Here is a 6524-nt window from a genome sequence, read left to right on the forward strand (position 1 = left end):
TGACTGAGCACAGCACAGCATGTGCTGGGCGTTCAGCTAGACACATCCTTTCATTTATCCTCTGTGTCTCCATGAAGAGTTATTATACAGTTTTACTCATGAAGCTGCTATGGCAGGATAATACCTCAGGCCACTGTGAAAATGGAGAAAGTGTATTCTTAATTACATAGCTTGATACAAATTAGCAGGTGATTGTTATCTGGCTAGTAAGATGATGTGTCCCTAAATTTCCAGAAGAATTCCTATTAACTGGTAAATGCCTCCAGGAAGTACTCAGGTTTGCTCTTTGCACCACTACAAGTGAGGTGGCCCAAGACTCATATCTGGAGCTCAGGCCCCCAGGCCTTCTGGACAGTGCCGCACCAGGTCCTGCCCTGGGCTTCCCTCTCTTACCTTCAGTCCCACTCACCGTCTCCCTGGCCTTTCCCATCACCCTCTGACAATGGGACGCCCGAACTTCACCAACTATCTCTGGCCTGGCTACATTCCCGGTGTCCCACTCCTTTATGCCCTGGCCACAGCTGCAGCTCTTGTTTTAAGATTTGCTCCTGTGATCATTAAGGTAGCTACACTCTCACCTTTTTATGTGAATGCAGATGAGCTTGGCCTTCCTTCTGTGGCGCTGCCCTGTGTGGCCTTATGAAAGAACTCTGGACTGGACTTCAGCTGATTTGGATTCTAGTCATGGCTTTTCCAGTCAGTAACTGTTTGACCTTGAGCAAGTCAGTTCTCTTTTTTTAAGTCATGGATTCCCCTTCTAACTTGTAGATAATGAGACGATACTCCTTAAAAAAGGCCATAAGGCCATGTATGTGAAAGTTTCTTATGAATTGAAAAGTACTTTATAGATGTTAATCATTTCCCTGCTCTCTGATCATCTCCAAAGACGGAATCCTCCTCCTGTGCTCTGGTGCTTGCTTAATTCAAGTCTCACACAGGAGTCACCTAAAGAGCTTTTCAAAACTGCCTGTGCCCACCCTGACATAGGCTGATTTAACTGGATCTGGGGTGCAGCCTGGGCATCAGTGGTTTTTAAATCTCCCTGGGTGATTCTGATGAGTGGGCAGGGTTGAGAAGCACTGCTTCGTTGGAACAAGGAGAGGACTTGGGATAATTGACAGTCTCAGAGACACCGATCCTTCCCCCTTATTCAGGTTGGGGTGTGGTCTCCTTTATAGACCTCTCTGCAGCCCAGAGACCCTGAGCATCTTGATGATGAACCTGACCTTCCTAAATTTCTGGCCAAACCTTCAGCTGGGGCATGGGCTTCCTGTTTGTGAGCATAGCAGGACTTTCTGGAATAGTTTGACCAGGGAAGTCAGCCAACAGCATTTTTACAGATGTTTCATATTTTTAATGAAAACCAGCTCCCTCTCCAAATTGGGACCTGAAGCCTGCTGTACATCAGCACTTGAGATGCCGGCTTGTTGCTGAGTTGCTCATTTGTGTCAGACTCTTTGCGACCCCATGGACAGTCGCACGCCAGGCTCCTCTGTCCATGGGATTTCCCAGGCAAGAATACTGGAGTGGGTTTCCATGCCCTCCTCCATGGGATCTTTCCAGATCAGGGATTGCATCTGCATTGGCAGGCAGATTCTTTACCACTCAGCCACCAGGGAAGCCCGAGGTGCTGGCAGAACATCCAGATTCCTCACAAGTCCAAAACATCACCTTGTCTGCCCTCCTCCCACCCCCACCGACCCACACACTGACACCCACTGCTCCTGACTTCCTATCTCAGCCAGTGACGTCACTGTCATCCTCGTCCCCTGGACTGGAGAAGAGACTGTGCGATGTGATAAGTGGAGGTTCAGGACTTTGACAACCTGAGTTCAGATCCTAGTCACTTTGACAAGTGACTTAGCCTCTATGTGCCTCAGTTTCCTGTCCCAGGAAAAGTGGATGATAATTCCCACCTCCAATTTGTCATAATTAAATGAGTCAATTCCCATAAAATGCAAACTATCTTGCACATGTGAAAGTAACTCAATCGTGTCCGACTCTTTGCCAGCCCATGGACTAGCCCACCAGGCTCCTCTGTCCGTGGAATTCTCCAGGCCAAAATACTGGAGTAGGTAGCTGTTCCCTTCTCCAGGGACTCTTCCCAACCCAGAGATTGAACCCAGGTCTCCCGCACTGCAGGTGAATTCTTTACTGTCTGAGCCACCAGGGAAGCCCATAGTGAATGGGCACATAGTAAATGCTCCAAGAATGTGAGGTCATCATGTTTATACCTTCTTCATTTTTCCCCCATATTCAATCAACAACTCAGAACTGTTAGTTCCATCCTTGAAATGTTCCTTACATGTTCTTTCCCTTCCCATGTGCTTATTTACATCCACATACCCTCCTCCCTGTCTTCAGTCACCATTTTTAATCTATCCCCCATCGTGCCACCAAAGCCATCTTACTAAAGGAGAGTTCTGTTTGCATAATTTCCCTACCTAAAAAATTGCTGGCTGCCCCTTTCCTGAACGTAGAATAAGTGCCGAACTGCCTCAAAGTCCTGCCATGCTTTTCATCTTGGAGGGAAGTCTGATCGTTAGCTTGGTTGATCCACAGCCTGTTGGACTGTAGGGTGACCTGAGCTGCTGGCCAGCTTCACATCCAGAAACATGTCCATGCCTCTGTCTTGTTTACTATTGCATCACCCCAGGGTGTGGTGGGTTGAAAAGGCTCTGTTTGGTTTTTGCCATGCGGGACTGAACCACGTGAGAAAGTACTTTTTGAAGATACATTGGTCACTGATTGTTTTTAAATCCTCTCCCTAAAATGTGAACTAGTTTTTTCCAGTAGTTTTCAGCTACATATTCTGCTTATGAGTTGTAAACATGCTGGAAAAGCTATTAATACCTAGCAACTGATGGCAAAGCTCTAAGAAGGAAGGGGTAAAGAATCTGCCTGCTATGTGGGAGACCTGGGTTCGATGCCTGGGTTGGGAAGATCCCCTGGAGAAGGGAATGGCAACTCACTCCAGTATTCTTGCCTAGAGAATCCCATGGACAGAGGAGCCTGGGGGGCTACAGTTCATGGAGTCGCAAAGAGTCGGACACGACTGAGCGACTACCACTTTCACTTTCTAAAAAGGAAAGGATTGAAACAGCAGGGAATGTTGACTTCTTGTTTCCAATACTGATTGATACCATCGAGTGCTCCTTCTTTTAGCAGAGAGGTAATCCTGCAGGTGACAGCCTGAGAACTTCCTCCCTGTGAGAACTTCCTCCTTCCTTCCTTCCTCAGGTTGAGAATCATGCTGATGGACAGTCTTTTAAATGCTGCAGTGGAGTGTGGGCTATGCCAGCCACTCATTGCTCTGGGAGCTGGAATAAATGGGGTTGTGGGGGACGATTCAGAAGAGTGTATGCAGCCCCCAGATGAACTAGGCTACTTTCACTTGGACGAATTTCTTTTTGATCAACTATCTGCATAACAGCCCTGTTATGGCATCAGCTACAGGATGAGCATAAGCAAGCCTGTCGTGGTGTACAGGCTTGTACACAAACTGTAACTGTACACAAACATAAGTTAAATTCGACACACATTCCCCACGATGCGTAAAAGTAGTAGTGAGCTGAAGTGCTTTGGATGAAAGATGAATCCTAAGTGAACCTTGCCCTTTTCTGTAACTGGAATGTGCGGTAGGTTCAGACCTGCCTTCTCACTATTGTAGTTACAGTTAATCCACCTTCAAAGATGACTTTGGGAAGGGCAATTTGTTGTAGCTGTTCACGGAGAGGTAGCCCAGAGGCAAATTCTTCTCATTCCTGTACTTTCTTAGTGCCCTCTAGTGTCCAAATTGGGACATAGCCCTGTCTAAGGGGAACATAACCTGGCACTTGCAGAGTCCGAGTCCAGCACGTACTCTCATGGTTGAGAAACAAATGAAAGTCTTGCCATCTGTCAAATTATGAGGCCTGTCTCATATCTCTAAATTTCAGTTTCCTCATCTGTAAAATGAGAATGATAATACTACAACATCACTGTTCTTGTAAGGATTAAAGGGGATACTGTAATACATGGAAATTTATCTCTATGAATAAATAGCTCATCAGGACTTCCCTGGTGGTCCAGTGGTTAAGAATAAGCATTCCAATGCAGGGGACATGAGTTCAATCCCAGTCAGGGAACTAAAATCCCACATGCTGCCGGCAAGAGCCCCCAAGCCACAACTACTGAGCCTGTGTACCCTAGAGCCTGTGCTCTGCCAGCAACTAGAGAAAAGCCAGACACCAAAATGACCAAGCACAGCCAAAAAAAAAAAAAACAAAAAAACACCAGTTCCCCAAAGTACATCATAATTATAACTCTTGGCCATAAACTCATCCTAATAAGAGTGGGAAAGACTTATTTATAGCACTAATCACTTTGCATTATAGCAATTGTTTTGTACCATTTCTTTGCTGGATTATGAACCACAAGGTAAGAATCAATATCTCAAAACATCTTATAGAATCTAGTCCATGGCTGGAGCTCAGGAAATTGTTGTTGAATGGATCCTGAATAAAAACTTATTTTCTCCAGTCTTAAAATTATTGTGCACTATAATATAAATTCAGTGTTTCCAAACATCCAAGCAGGGCATATAGATTCTAAGGGCTCTGCATTACTGCACCATTTGACAACTTCACCTTGTCCTGAAATACTCTGACCCTGGACTTCACCTTGGAGTATCCAATCAAAGGTATGGAAAATCAACTTTTGCATGATTAAGTTTGGAATGGGGACTCTTGAGCTCTGAATCACTGAGGAATCTGAAAATGAGGATGAGTCCCTAGGATGGATGCAGGGGAACTTGGCGATGCAATAGAGACTTTTGGAAGTCAGGACCAAAAGACCACCCAAGCTGCCTCTCTCGATAAAAAGAGGGTGATGGTCCTAACCTGAAGCACCTGGAGCGCACATGAACGGTCAACCCCAGTTAACAAGCGCCCAGATGAATTCCATTATACACATATCTTTATGTCTGTAAATGTCATCTTGAGTGGCCATGGGGCAGACTTCAGAGAGAACAAATAGTAACTGTTAGGAACATGAATATTTTCTTAATCCAAAAGTGATTCTTCTAATATCACAAGTCCAGAAACCCAAAACCCAGAAGAGGAAATGAATGACACAAATAGATTAGTTTTAAGCACAATAAATATGCAGAAATGTCCACTGTGTTTTCAGTTTTAACGACCTAAATTTGGAAGAGACACGTGCTTATTCTGAGTTGCACAGCCCCTTCTCAAGATGGGGAAGCTGAATTTGGCATTGAGAACTGATTAGACGCTGTTAATTGCAGATTTATAGAGCACACCATCTGTTCTTTGTGTATAGCCTTGAAACAACGTAAGGAAGATAGAACCTATAAAACCTAAACATCTTTGAAATCAACAACCTCACAGGGGAACTTAACAGCAGGTCAAGTGAAAGTACTGGGCTTTGGTGCCTTTTACATATTGGCAGATAACCAAATCTGAGGGCCATGAAATGACCGTGAAGAGCTCCTGGAGGGCACGTAGTCCCTACATCATCACAATCCTTGCTGTCCATCCAAGGAGAAAAGAGCTGGGGCGTGTGTGTGAAGGCCTGGGATCACTTTGAGACAAAGAGTGAGGCCATCCTGAGATCTTATTCTTTAAATGAAGTATTAGTTGCTCGGTTATGTCCAACTCTTTGTGACCCCATGGAGCCCGCCAGGCTCCTCTGTCCATGGAATTTTCCAGGCAAGAGCACTGAAGTGGGTTACCATTCCCTTCTCCAGGGAATCTTCCTGACCCAGGGACTGAACCTAGGTTTCCTCATTGCAGGCAAATTCTTTACTGTCTGAGCCACTGGGAAAGCCATTCTTTAAATAGTGTCAAAAATAAAATACCTACCAACTACAACACATCACCTGTTAAGATGTGTAAGATGCTGATAAAGTTCATTGTTTTAAACTGTTTTAGGTGCTGGGAGTAAAGAAGTGAATATGGCTCAGGTACATTCTGTGTGTGTGGTGCTTGTAATTCGTCTGGGAGGAGGCAGACAATACACCAATAAATGAGATAATTTCAGATAATAGTTTTAAAAATATAACAATGTAATGGAGTAGAAAATGACAGTAGGTGAGGGTGAAAGGCCGTATATTATATTTATTTTTATAATGAAAATATTTCAAGAAATACAAAAGTAGAGTACAATGAATACTAGTACATTCCCCAGATTTAACGATTATCAGTTTTCCCCACATTTATTTCATTTGGCCATATTCTGATTTTCTTTCATTTTTCCCTTCCTTTTTTCTTCTTTTTTTCTGAAATATTTAAAAATAAATTCCAGATTTCATTCACGTCACCCCTACATTCTTCAGTATGCATCGGTAATAATTAAGGGCTAGGTAAGGTTTTTTTTTTAACTTTTGTTGAAATAAGTTTGTAATTCATAAAAATTGTATAAATTATAAACATATGAGAGTACAATATAACCTGACATTTTAATATTAATAATAGTTATAGAAATTATATATACTATTATAAAGTTATAAATTATTACATAATTAA

The sequence above is a fragment of the Bubalus bubalis genome, chromosome 11, assembly GCF_019923935.1.
Source record: "Bubalus bubalis isolate 160015118507 breed Murrah chromosome 11, NDDB_SH_1, whole genome shotgun sequence".
NCBI lineage: Eukaryota > Metazoa > Chordata > Mammalia > Artiodactyla > Bovidae > Bubalus > Bubalus bubalis.